Source organism: Bufo gargarizans, chromosome 5 (assembly GCF_014858855.1).
Source record: "Bufo gargarizans isolate SCDJY-AF-19 chromosome 5, ASM1485885v1, whole genome shotgun sequence".
Lineage (NCBI taxonomy): Eukaryota > Metazoa > Chordata > Amphibia > Anura > Bufonidae > Bufo > Bufo gargarizans.
This window is the reverse complement of record NC_058084.1, coordinates 114,682,449-114,697,110: the sequence shown is the minus strand read 5'-3', so window position 1 is coordinate 114,697,110 and position 14,662 is coordinate 114,682,449. Positions and strand designations below refer to the sequence as shown.

Genomic DNA, 14,662 nt, shown 5'->3' with positions numbered 1-14,662 from the left:
CCCATGGTCCAGGACGTCTTGCAGCAGGCCAGGAAAATCTCTGGCCATTTTAGAAGATCTTACATAGCCATGGCTCGCCTTGCTGACGTTCAGCGGCGACACCACCTGCCCGTCAGACGTCTGATTTGTGACAGCCCAATGCGCTGGAACTCTACCTTGTATATACTTGATAGGCTGCTCTAGCAGCAACATGCCGTTAACTACTACCTGTACGAACTCTGCAGGGCAGGTTCTGGGGAGCATGGTTTCTTTTTACTGGGCCAGTGGCTGCTCATGCGCAACGCATGCAGACATTTGCTCCATTTGATGAGATCACCAAACTGGTCAGTCGCAGCCAGGGCACCATCAGTGACATCGTACCTTACGCCTTCTTTCTGGAGCGTGCATTGCGTTGTGTTATTGATCAAGACGTCGAGGAGCAGGAGCTGGGAGATGAGGAAGTCGCAATGCTGAATTAATTCCTTGGGGGGACTACTCTGTCTGAGACAAGTCAGCAGGTGTCTGAAGAGGATTTAGAGGAGGATAGTGGCTGGGGAGGAGGAGCAAGAAGAGCAGGCTTTGAGGGGGACTTTAAACTTTTCGGGGATCCCTGGTGTTGTCCATGGCTAGTGGGAGGAGACCGAGGATGAGATTCTCCTGGATTCTCCTGAATAGGAGCCAGTGTGCTCCACTGCTTCCGATTTAGTGAAAATGGGGGCCTTCATGCTCCAGTGTTTGAAAAGGGACCCCTGTATAAAAAGCATAAAGGGCAAGGAACAGAACTGGGTGGCAATGTACTTAGAGCCCCGGTACAAACACAAAATGGCAGACATGTTACCAGCATCACAGAGGGCTGTCTAAATGCAGCATTTCCAGGCCTTGCTGCGAGAGATGCTGCATTCTGCTGTTGTGGGCGCTGGCAGAATTTCCACCCACAGCAAAACAGATGCAGGTACCAATCCTACTGCGCCTGCAAGAAGAGGGCAGTTTGAATATGTGTTTGCAGCCAACCCAACCCATCGACAGCTGCCCTCCGGATCCAGCCTCAGGGAATGTCTAGACCGACAGGTGTCCGACTACATCGGGTTAACGGCCGATGTGGACGCTCTAAGAAGCAAAGAACCCCTGGACTACTGGGTGTGCAGGCTTGAACTGTGGCCAAAGCTGGCACAATTTGCCATGGAACTCTTGGCTTGCCCCTCGTCGAGTGTCCAGTTCGAAAGGACGTTCAGCGCAGCAGGGAGGATCGTGACTGATAAGCGCACTCGCCTAGCTCACGACAGTGTGGACTTCTTCACATTTCTAAAAATGAATGAGGCACGGATCTCGGAAGAATTCAACCTCTGTGGCGACAACATGTAATTGAATTTCCTCATGCCAGCCCACACATATCCGCCACCACTCAGAACAAAGAATGGTCCTTGTCTTATGTATATACAGCGGCATAAAAGGCCTTTTATGTCAGGTGAATGCCTAATTTTTGGGGCCTACAGTAAATTTTTTATCCAGTGACCACCTAATGTACCTCCAGCCACATAATCAATTCACAATTGTTTTCTGTCAGGTGAATGCCTAATGTTTGGGGCCTGTACTGGCCTAAAGTTCTATTTTTATCCAGTGACCACCTAATATACCTCTAGCCACATCACAAGTTATTTTCTGTCAGGTGAATGCCTATATCACGACCGGCGTGCCTATCACATACGTGACACAAAGGGAGGGAAAAGGGAAGGCTCTGTCCAAGGGAGAGGGAAAGGTGGTGAGTGTGACCCCTATCTCACCTTGAGGCTGGCACCTGACTGCCCTGACGTCCCTAGGCGGGTTCCTCACCCGTACGCCGATCGCGTGCCTGAAACCCTGGCTTTCCCTCAGATGAGCCCTAGATAGTGAATAGGGCGGTGGGAACACTAGTCCGCACCACTAACTCTAAAGGAAAACACCAAGGGGAGGACAGACAATACAGACAACATATAATCCCAGGTGGGCGGCAACAGAAGACAACAAAAAGACCAACAGGGATCAGGAGGGTAACACTCTGGAACAACAACCAGGATTCACAGCTCCAGTGGGTCAGTATAGAAGTCCAGGCAGGAAGCTCTATATCTGGCAACCAGAGAAGTGAGAGAGGAGAATATAAGGAGATTGGGAGTGACAGACAAGAAACAGCTGAGGAGGAGACGCTACGGATCCCTGAGTGAGACAAAAAGGATAGTAAGGCAGACGGGTATAACGGAGTCAGACGTGGCTCTTGACACCCTCGTGACAGCCTAATGTTTAGGGCCTGTACTCCCGTGGCCTAAAATAAAAAAAATTCTAGGCTCCAGCAGGGCATATTTTTGAGTTTCCCTTTAAGACGCATAAAAAAATGGCCCCTGATTAAAATTATAATAATTTTTGTGGGAACTTTTGCCATTGATCCCCCTCTGGTATGTCACTGTCCATGTTGTGGGACTATTTTTGCACTTCTAGTAAGCATTTGCTGGCTGCAGATATGACATGAAAGTTTTTCAGGTTCTCCTGCCATTAAAGTGAATGGGACCCACCGCGAAACGTCCCGGCCGCTGTTCATCCATCACTAGTAGGGGGGAGTGTGCAGAGCACATGGGATTTTACATAGCAGTGCTCAAAGGATTCAGCCCTGCCTCCTGGTGTTTTTAATAGCTCATTTGCATATAAATAAAAATGCAGATATCTCTGCAGCTATTTAGCATACAAACAAAAAAAGGTATTGCTTTAATCAGCATGATGAGCACTAAGGCCCCTTTCACACGGGCGACTATTCCGTGCGGGTGCGATGCGCGAGTTGAACGTATTGCACCCGCACTGAATCCTGACCCATTCATTTCTATGGGGCTGTGCACATGAGCGGTGATTTTCACGCATCACTTGTGCGTTGAGTGAAAATCGCAGCATGCTCTATATTGTCCGATTTTCACGCGACGCAGGCCCCATAGAAGTGAATGGGTTGCGTGAAAATCGCATAGCATCAGCAAGCAAGTACGGATGCGGTGCGATTTTCACGCACGGTTGCTAGGAGACAATCAGGATGGCGACCCGATCATTATTATTTTCCCTTTATAACATGGTTATAAGGGAAATTAATAGCATTCTGAATACATACATAATTGAGGTGATTCACATTAATAATAAACTGAGTAGTGTAGCTTTAAAGAGGCTCTGTCACCAGGATCAACCTTATTAAACCATACTGTCTGTTAGGCCTCTTTCACACGGGAGTCATATTTTTGGCCCGGATAATGTAATGCGTTTTGCACTCCCATGAGAAAAATCGTGCATGTTTGGTACCCAAACCTGAACTTCTTCACAGAAGTTCGGGTTTGGGATCAGTGTTCTGTAGATTGTATTATTTTCCCTTATAACATGGTTATAAGGGAAAATAATAGCATTCTGAATACAGAATGCATAGTGAACTAGCGCTGGAAGGGTTAAAAATAAAATAAAAAATAATTAGTCCACTTGATCGCGGCCCGGCATCTCTCCTTTGTTGAATAGGACCTGTGGTGAGCATTAATTACAGGACCTTGTCATGGTCTTACCTCCTTGCTGTTCCCTTCGTTTGACATGTGCTGGCGGCCATCTTGGTTTCTGGGTTTTCTTGTAGCCTCCCACCCTGCGGCTCCTCCTTCCCACTGGGAGGAGCTGGATGCCCAGCTCATATATATAGGAGGTCTGTGGCTTCAGTTCCTTGCTTGGTCCTCCTGTGTTCACATGCTTCCAAGACTGCTGCTGCTTCTGGTTCCTGATCCTGGCCTCGTCTGACTACCCCGTTGGTTCCTGATTCCGGCTTCGTCTGACTACCCCGTTGGTTCCTGATTCCGGCTTCGTCTGACTACCCCGTTGGTTCCTGTTCCTGGCTTCGTCTGACTACCCTTCTGGTTCCTGACCTCTGTCTCCGCAAGACCCTGCTTCGGTTTAGCCATCCGTTCGGACTTTGCTTACGGCTTGCTCTTCAATAAAACCTTCTTATTTTCCACTTATCTCTTGTTGTACGTCTGGTTCATGGTTCCATGACATTAGGACCAAGCCATGAATTCTGACGGTACAGGGCCACCCTCGCTACCTACGCTGGTTGCCAGACTTGATCCGCAGGATCACCTGTTGGGTCGGTTCGCTGTGGCGTTGCAAACCCTGCTTGAACGCACGGCTCATTTAGCTTCCGTTGCCGATGGGTCGGTTGTCGCTCCTGGGCCCGCTCCTACTGCCGCTCCGGTTGTTGCGCCAGAGTCTACCCTGACACCTGTTGCTGCGCCTGTGGTGTTTCAGGGTATGATCGGTTCTGCCCCCCTTCCACAGCGCTTTGGGGGAGAGCCAACTCAGTGCCGAGGTTTCCTTAACCAGGTGGGCATTTACTTCGAGTTGCTGCCACATGCCTTTCCTACTGAGAGATCAAGGGTGGGCTTCTTGATCTCGCTGCTCTCGGACAAGGCCTTGGCCTGGGCCAGCCCTTTATGGGAGAACAACAATCCGGTGGTTGCCGAGTTTTCCGGTTTTGTTGCTTCTCTTCGGAAGGTATTCGATGTGCCGGCTCGTGCTGCCTCTGCTGCGAAGCTCCTTATGTCCATCAGACAGTAGCTGAATACGCCATTGAGTTTCGTACCCTGGCAGCAGAGGTGGGCTGGAATAATGAGGCTCTGGTCGCTGCTTTCTCTCATGGTCTCTCGGATGCCTTGAAGGATGAGGTTGCAGCTAAGGACCTACCAGTGGAGCTCGAGTCTCTTATTTCTTTCCTGATTTTGATTGACACCAGACTCAGGGAGAGACCTTCCTTTAAGGAGAGCCTGCGGAGGTCTCCTAACAGATTGGCGCCTACGTTTGCTGTCCCACCCGTGCCTCCCTCTCCTCCCACGCCTCCTGGGGATGACTTGTCTGGGGGTGAACCCATGCAGCGGGGGTTTGCTCGCCTGTCTGAGGGGGAGAGGGTACTCCGGAGACGCGAGGGCCGATGCATGTACTGTGGTCTCGGTGGGCATTTTCGGTTGGCATGTCCGAACCGTCCGGGAGAACGCTCGCACCTGAGGTCCTGTCGGGGGCAGATCTTGGGTGGAGTCTCCTCGTCCCCGGTTTCCCGTGTTGACAAACCACTGATCACGGTTGTCCTCTCCTGGGTCGGGGGCTCGGTGACGACCCAGGCGTTGGTGGACTCTGGTGCTGGTGGTTTGTTCATTGATAGAGTGTTCGTTGCCGCCAATTCCATTCCTCTGCAGCCTCGAGGTTCCCCACTGGCTCTTGAGGCGATAGACGGCAGACCCCTTCTGCCGCCACACGTGACTCATGAGACCCTTCCAGTGGGGATAGCCATTGGTGCCGTTCACAGAGAGTCGGTCTGTCTCCAGGTTATTTCGTCTCCACACTACTCGGTGGTCTTGGGGTACCCCTGGCTCCAGAAGCATAATCCGACTTTCGATTGGAGATCGGTCGAGATCCTCTCGTGGTCACCGCAGTGTGGGGCTAGTTGCATCCATGGGCCTGTCAAGTTGCTGTGTACTTCCTCGGACTCTCTGTTGCCTCCTGAATACGAAGAGTACCGGGATGTATTCGATAAGGTGCGCGCGGTTGCCCTACCTCCGCACCGCCCATACGATTGTGCCATAGAGTTACAATCCGGTGCCGTTCCTCCTCGTGGCAAAGTCTATCCACTGTCGGTAGCGGAGAATGAGGCCATGGAGGAGTACGTGAGAGAGGCGCTTTCACGCGGACACATTCGCAAATCCTCGTCCCCGGCAGGGGCTGGATTTTTCTTTGTGAAAAAGAAGGGCGGCGAGTTGAGGCCTTGCATCGATTACAGGGGTCTCAATCGCATCACGATCAAGAACGCTTACCCGATACCCTTGATTTCCGAGCTGTTCGATCGCCTCAAAGGGGCCACGGTCTTTACCAAACTCGACCTGAGGGCGGCATATAACCTGGTAAGGATCAAGGCGGGCGATGAGTGGAAGACCGCGTTTAACACCAGGACCGGTCATTATGAATCCTTGGTTATGCCCTTTGGGTTGTGCAATGCGCCCGCAGTCTTCCAGGAATTCATCAACGATGTTTTCCGTGACCTGTTGCAGCAGTGTGTGGTGGTCTATTTGGATGACATCTTGGTATATTCTGCATCCATGGAGGCCCACATTCTGGATGTCAGACGAGTGTTGCAACGCTTACGAGAGAACAAGCTGTTCGGTAAGCTTGAGAAATGCGAATTTCACCGATCCCAGGTAACCTTCTTAGGTTACATCATTTCCGCTGAGGGGTTCTCCATGGATCCTGAGAAGGTTTCGGCTGTCTTACAGTGGCCCCAGCTCAGTGGGCTTCGTGCCCTGCAGCGCTTTTTGGGCTTCGCCAATTATTATCGGAAGTTCATCAGGGACTTTTCCATGCTAGCCAAGCCTCTCACGGATCTGACCAGGAAGGGCAGTAATCCTCAGGTCTGGCCGCTCGAGGCCATCCGAGCTTTTGAGGCTCTAAAGTCCGCCTTTGTGTCGGCTCCGATTCTGTCGCATCCCAACCCTGGGTTGCCTTTTTTTCCTCGAGGTGGACGCGTCTGAGACGGGAGTAGGCGCCCTCCTGTCTCAGCGTAGAACACCAGAGGGTCCTCTGCTTCCTTGTGGGTTTTACTCCCGGAAACTGTCTTCCGCGGAGTGCAACTATCAGATTGGTGACAGGGAGTTATTGGCCATCGTGCAGGCCCTTAAAGAATGGAGGCACTTGCTCGAGGGTTCGGTGGTTCCGGTTCTCATCCTGACGGACCACAAGAATCTGACCTACCTTTCTGAGGCCAAGAGATTGACACCACGTCAGGCCAGATGGGCTCTGTTCTTGTCACGTTTTAATTACGTGGTCTCCTACCTACCCGGCTCCAAGAACATCAGAGCGGATGCCTTATCACGGCAGTACTCCGAGCTGTCCGGGGAGGAGTCGATTCCGACTACGGTCATACCCCCGAATCAGATCCTGGCCGCTATTCGCACCAGCCTGACTTCTCCTCTGGGTGAGCAGATTTTGGCGGCTCAATCTGGTGCTCCCTCTGGGAGACCCAACGGCAGATGTTTTGTGCCTGAGGAGTTGCGCACTCGGTTGTTGCGAACCTACCATAACTCCAAGGCCGCGGGGCACCCTGGAAAGAATCAGCTGTCCTGGGCGGTTTCACGTCTGTTCTGGTGGCCTTCTCTACGTTCCGACATCGCCGCATATGTAGCGGCATGCTCCGTTTGTGCCCAGAGTAAGTCCCCTCGGCACCTTCCGTTGGGCCTTTTGCAACCCATAGCCACCGGGGAGCGTCCATGGTCACACCTGGGGATGGATTTCATTGTGGACCTCCCTGCATCCCGAGGCCATACGGTCATTCTCATGATTGTGGATCGGTTTTCCAAAATGTGCCACTGTGTTCCTCTCAAGAAGTTACCCTCTGCACAAGAGTTGGCCTCGATTTTTGCCAGGGAGGTCTTCCGGTTGCACGGTTTGCCCAAGGAGATTGTGTCGGATCGGGGGAGTCAGTTTGTGTCCAGGTTCTGGCGCGCCTTTTGCTCCCAGTTGGGGATTCATCTCTCTTTCTCCTCGGCCTACCACCCTCAGTCCAATGGGGCCGCAGAACGATCCAATCAGGCCTTGGAGCAATTCCTTCGTTGCTATGTCTCCGATCACCAAGACAATTGGGTTGACCTCCTGCCTTGGGCTGAGTTTGCCAGGAACACGGCAGTGAACTCTTCCTCTGGGACGTCTCCCTTCATGGCCAATTATGGGTTCCAACCTGCCGTGTTACCGGAGGTATTCTCTCCCCAGGATATTCCGGCTGTGGAGGATCACCTTTCCGTCCTACGTGCTTCTTGGGTACAGATCCAGAGGTCCCTTGAGGTCTCTGCGCAGCGCCAGAAACTCCAGGCTGATCGCAGACGAGCGCCCGCTCCTTCCTACCAGGTCGGAGACCGCGTATGGTTGTCCACCCGCAACCTCAACCTTCGAGTGCCCACTCCCAAGCTGGCGCCTCGCTTTGTTGGTCCCTTCCGAGTGCTTCGCAGGGTAAACCCGGTAGCCTATGCCCTTGCGCTTCCTCCTGGCATGCGGATCTCCAACGTGTTTCATGTCTCCCTGTTGAAGCCACTGGTGTGTAATCGTTTCACTTCCTCGATTCCTCGGCCTCGTCCGGTCCAAGTGGGCAATCGTGAGGAGTATGAGGTGAGCAATATCCTGGACTCACGCCTGGTCCGCGGCCGGGTGCAGTTTTTGGTCCATTGGCGTGGTTATGGTCCAGAGGAGCGTTCCTGGGTTCCCTCCGCAGATGTCCATGCTCCTGCTTTGCTCCGAGCCTTCCACGCACGCTTCCCTCAGAAACCGTTCCTTACTCCGCGGAGGAGGGGCCCTTGAGGGGGAGGTACTGTCATGGTCTTACCTCCTTGCTGTTCCCTTCGTTTGACATGTGCTGGCGGCCATCTTGGTTTCTGGGTTTTCTTGTAGCCTCCCACCCTGCGGCTCCTCCTTCCCACTGGGAGGAGCTGGATGCCCAGCTCATATATATAGGAGGTCTGTGGCTTCAGTTCCTTGCTTGGTCCTCCTGTGTTCACATGCTTCCAAGACTGCTGCTGCTTCTGGTTCCTGATCCTGGCCTCGTCTGACTACCCCGTTGGTTCCTGATTCCGGCTTCGTCTGACTACCCCGTTGGTTCCTGATTCCGGCTTCGTCTGACTACCCCGTTGGTTCCTGTTCCTGGCTTCGTCTGACTACCCTTCTGGTTCCTGACCTCTGTCTCCGCAAGACCCTGCTTCGGTTTAGCCATCCGTTCGGACTTTGCTTACGGCTTGCTCTTCAATAAAACCTTCTTATTTTCCACTTATCTCTTGTTGTACGTCTGGTTCATGGTTCCATGACAGACCTTTGATGACGTCACTCCGGTCATCACATGGTACGTCACATGATCTTTTACCATGGTGACGTACCATGTGATGACCGGAGTGACGTCATCAAAGGTCCTGTGATTAATGCTCACCACAGGTCCTATTCAACAAAGGAGAGATGCCGGGCCGCGATCAAGTGGACTAAGGTGAGTTAAATCATTTTTTATTTTATTTTTAACCCTTCCAGCGCTAGTTCACTATGCATTCTGTATTCAGAATGCTATTATTTTCCCTTATAACCATGTTATAAGGGAAAATAATACAATCTACAGAACACTGATCCCAAACCCGAACTTCTGTGAAGAAGTTCAGGTTTGGGTACCAAACATGCGCGATTTTTCTCACGCGAGTGCAAAACGCATTACATTATCCGGGCCAAAAATATGACTCCCGTGTGAAAGAGGCCTAACAGACAGTATGGTTTAATAAGGTTGATCCTGGTGACAGAGCCTCTTTAAAGCTACACTACTCAGTTTATTATTAATGTGAATCACCTCAATTATCATCCCATACGGTAATTCAGAGATAGTCAGCCATGATGTTATTTAAAGTTGAATGTATTATTCAAAGCTATGAAATGCAATTTATTATTAATAGCAATCATCTCAATATGCATCACATAGTTCACAATCCCAACAAATCTATTACAATATTTATTCTGGTGCTGATTGTGTGACTGACACATTGGTCTGAGGCACAGCAGGTGGAGTCATCACACTAAAGTGGACAAAATTGTCATCCACAAGTGTGCAAAACATTACGCTTGTGAAAATCAGTCGGGCATGGATCTGTGAGGATTTTCACACAACCTCAGCTTTCCATGTTCAAATATATTTTCCTTTAAAATAACACCCTAAACAAACCTGCTGCTACTCCCCAAAAAGACACTGTTTGGACTGCTTGTTTTAACAAGTAATTTACCACTTACACATAGTACAATGTGTCACGAAAAACTGTTTCAGAATCACTTAAAATGCATTCCAAAGGCACACACAGACGTGTATGTATAGTCAAGGGGCAGTTGGCAAGGAGTGAAGCCTCATTCACACGTCAGTGATTGTGAGCCAAAACCAGCACTGGAGCCTCCACAGACATAAGGGAAAGATCTGCTTCTGTTCTGTGTTTAGAGCCGCACCTGTTTTGGACTAACAATTACTGATGGAAATCACTGACCAAAACACTGACGTGTGAATGAGGTATTAAAGAGTTAATATTTTATGATGTCATCATGATGTCTTGTGATGTCATAATGATGTGTTAGGATGTCATATTTAATATTTTATGATGTCAATGTTTTATGATATATCATAATTGGTGATGAGCAAAGCGAGCTTCGGATGCTATAGTCGATTCGCTCTAAACTTTGGATAAATATCGTACTGAGATCTGTCTCTGTACAGCATTAAAATGTACAGCCTCAGCTGAGCCGGTCAGTTATATGTGAAGTTGTGCGAGACTTTGTTGAATATCTTCGGTAATTGATTTTTAAAGTGGAAAACCACTTTAAAACTTGGAACCGATTTCGGCTTCAGTTCCGACTGGTACGACTGGTCCAAATCTCCGTACAGTATTAATCCAAAGTCTTGAGCGAATCAACTTCGGACATAGCATCCAAAGCTCTCTTCGCTCATCAAGAATCATAATCATGTCTTATAATGTCTTAAAAGTATCCTATCGTGTCACAATTAACATTTTGTTGTCTTATGTGCTAAGATGACATCATTGATGTTGTGTGATGTCATAATGATGTTGCATGTCATAATCTTGTTTTATGATGTCATAATGTGTTATGATATAATCATGTCTTATGATGTCATAATTACAGTATTATTGAGTGTTATGCTGTTATATTTACTGCATCTCCATGGTATGTATCCCCTTGAGTAGTTTTTGGGACTCCAATTTTAAGCCAGGTGAATGCTGTAGTTTCACTATTTAGGAACGGGCCATATACATTGAATCAGAGTTTGGGAGGCTCAGGAATTATTTTCTCACGTAATTTGTTGTCCATGACATATACAACAGTTCTAAGAATTGCTTGTATAATGTGTTAATCACAATTTCTGTGACTATAATGATACATTTTCTACTGTCTTTTTCGCAGGAACTGAACTTGAAACCATCTTTTGCTGAATTGTGTCATGGCTAGATCATCCACAAAGAATGAAATCTATTATTCAAGCTGAGAACTTTGTAGCAAGTTTTGGCAGCCTGGTTTCCCAGATCTTTGTTCATGGCAGGAGATATAGTACATAATATTGGTAGCTGTGCAAGGAACCTCGGATGTCACATACACGGTTTCTGCTGGGAGTGCTTCAGTTGAAGTTACAGGAGTGTGAATGAGTTCATACCACCAAATTATAAAAAAAAAATACATATGTGCCTATGCTGATTATATAATGACTCACAACTGGCAATTTCCTTCTAGTTATCTTGCAGGTATTCTACCAAGAACCAAATGGCTATGAAACATTTATGTGGTAGGCAAAGTCATAATCCTGCCTAATGGATCTACTTGCAAAATGAAAGACGTCTACACGTTTATCTCTAGCCGCTCTTAGTTTCCAGTTATTTTCTATTTTCTTCATCTTGACACTAAGACCTCGTTCACATCTCCGTCAAGCACATCCAGCAGGTTGTTTCGGCAGCATTGCTGGATTCTCTAGTTCATTGACGGATTCCCATTGACTGTAATGAGCACTGGAGGTGATCCGACCGCTTTCCGGCATAAATGCATTTGTGCTGGAACAACCTGCCAGATCTGCTCGACAGAGATGTGAAAAAGGCCTAAAGCCTCCTTTGCATTGATCCTTAAAATTCTCCAATCGACTGATATTTTCCCTTCCTGATCAGCAGGCTATACAAACCAGCCAGTGTAGTAAATAGGTTAAAAATACAGTAGTGTGCAAAAGCTTTAGGCAGGTGTGAAAAATAAAAATAAAATGCTGTAAAGTAAGAATGCTTTCAAAAATAGAAGTGTTAATAGATTATTTTTATCAATTAACAAAATGCAAAGTGAATGAAGAAGGGAAAATCTAAACCAATATTTAGTGTGACCGTCCTTCTAGGCACACTTGCACACAGTTTTTGAAAGAACTGAGGAGGGAAGTTGTTTGCCACATCTTGGGGAACTAACCACATCATATACATATCTCTTCATGTAGTCCCAGACACTCTATGATGATGATGAGATCAGGGCTCTCATCACTTCCAGGACTCCTTGTTCTTTTTTAGGCTGAAGATAGTTCTTAAAGACATTGGCTGTATGTTTGGGGTGGTTGTTCTGCTGCAGAATAAATTTAAAGGGAGTCTGTCACCTAAGGATACTTTTACACTAGCGGCAGGGGAGTCCGGCAGGCTGTTTCGGCAGTTGTACAACCTGTTGGATCCGTCCTGCCACTAGTTCACGTGTTCCCCGGACTGGCACTCCATCCCCATTGACTATAATGGGGGCGGGGGCGGAGTTCTGGGGGCAGCACGGCTAGAGGCAGTGCTGCCGCCGGAACTCCGCCCCCATTATAGTCGATGGGAATGGAGCGGCAGTTCGGGGCACATGTGAACTAGCGGCAGGACTGATCTGACAGGCTGTTCACCTGCCGGACTCCCCTGCCGCTAGTGTGAATCTAGCCTAATATCAACAATCTAACTAAGAGCATTGCCCCACAGAAGATTGCAAACGCTTTCCAAGCATACCTGTGTGCAGTGTGTGTCTGTATTCAGTGTCCAGGAAAAGCACTTTTATTCTGCTGGAAAACAGCTCCCAAGCGCCCAGCTGAAAGGGAAAGTAAAAACAGCTTTCACTCCTGACTCGATTTCTAACGACTATATCTTCTGATATAGTGGATATAATGCTACCTTTTGAAAGGTTGGAATGCCCATATTTCTAGCTGGTACCAATCCCAAAATATGATCAACTAAAGCAGCCCACCCCGCTTCAGTCTGGTTTGCTTCGGGCACTTGGAGCAGCAGAGCTGGCACTTGGGAGCTGGTTTCCATCAGAATAAAAGTGCTTTTCCTGGACATGGAATACAGACACAGGTATGCTTGGGATGTGTCTGCAATCTTTTATTGGGCAGTGATCTTCGTTATATTGGTGAAAAACGGGTGACAGACTACCTTTAAATTTAAACTATAAGCACTTCTGTTTTTCAAAGCATTCTTATTTTGCTACTTTGTCAAACGTTGGCACAGCTCTGTAACTTCACACAATACATAATATTTAAGGGGTCGCCATATAAATACCACCTCTTTCGGATTAAAGCTGGGTCAATGATCAGGCAATTTGGTCTCTGCGAATGATAGCTATTTATCCCCCCCCCCCCTATAGTGTTCTCTGCAGAGGACATAGAGTATTGCATTCAATGGGCAATACATAGACAGCCTGGTCATTAGAGGACCTTTCACCACTCCTGACATTCCTGTTTTAATGGCACATGCATTCCCCATGTAATAAGCATTCTGGAGCATCTATTCTTGTGATTTAATGTTGTGCCATTCCTGTGCCATTTCTACTAGAAGTTATGAATTGCTAGCAGTCTGCAGTAAGGGTTCAGAGGGGAGGTAACAAGTTAGAGGGGTGTCCCTGCACAGGCTGACTATCCAATCAGTGCTGCTATTGTCAGACTGTGCAGGGACCCCCCCCCCCCCCAACTTGTTACCTCTCTGTACCCTTACTGCAGACTGCTAGCAATTCATTCATAACTTCTAGTAGGAATAATAAGGGAATGTCATAACATAGAGCCATAAGGATAGATGTTCCAGAATTGTTATTGCATGGGGAATGCATGAAGCTATTAAAACAAGAATGTCAGGAGTGGCGACAGGTCCTCTTTAAAACAAGAACCATTTATTTAAAGTGTCAATCCCTGCTATGATTTCTCTATATGCCTAATAGTGTGTATGCAAAGGATTGAATAACCTAAAACGCATTTAAAACATTGACATAAAGCAATTTAAATAATAATGAAAGGAATTTGCTTTATAGTAATAATCTGGTCCCCAAATAAAGACTACATTTGACACAATGATTACAAGATGATGTCTCTCTCGATGCATGGGCAGGATATAGTACCATACAGTATTTAGACAAAATTCATAAACTAGTTGATAATAAAAATATTTCTAAGGTTTAGCTACAAATGATCATTTCTTTGTATTTTAATACACATTATTTAAATGTTTCCATACTTTTGTGTTTTTGTTTTAGACCTGTATAATTTAGTTTCTTGTCAGCGTATTATTTGTGTCTATTTGTTAGTGTCACTTTAATAGTTCTCCAAACTGCTAAACTGTATGTTTCCCTTTATATCACATATTTGAAAGTATTGATTTCTCTGTTTAGAAGTTTCTCACAAATAAATGCTATTTATATGAATTGTAGGTGTGATATTATGTAACTTTTATGTTAGATGCTTATAATGTGGATGATATAAATTAGCTGAATTACAGGTGTGTCCAAAACATTTATATTATTTTTATTTTTTTTCTCTAACAAACATACTACAGAGACATCTGGATTATCTGTGATACTTTCTTTCAACTAGAACCTCCAATCGTTTTGACAGATTGCAGTAATGTGGCTGCTATTTTAAGTAGTGATGAGCGGCAGGGGCAATACTCAAATTTGCGATAATTCGTGAATATTTTGTAGAATATTCATCATATATTAAAGAATTTGCGATTATTTTCTTCATTGCGAAAATCGGCAATGTTATATTTGCGTAATGCGCACTCGATACAGGTGTGGGTCACTTTTGCTACATTTTCCAAGCTGCTATAAGTTTCCTGAG

At 47.2% G+C, this 14,662-nt stretch overlaps 1 protein-coding gene across 1 annotated transcript in view; it reads left to right on the top strand.

The window, feature by feature from the left end:
• Positions 1–13,369, top strand: part of CA8 (carbonic anhydrase 8) — a 195,852-nt gene extending 182,483 nt beyond the window's left edge. Inside the window, exon 9 of the mRNA XM_044293978.1 lies at positions 10,978–13,369. The gene's annotated coding sequence lies outside the window, so the exon portion shown is untranslated. The remainder of the gene's footprint in view (positions 1–10,977) is intronic.
• Positions 13,370–14,662: the final 1,293 nt, after the last annotated feature.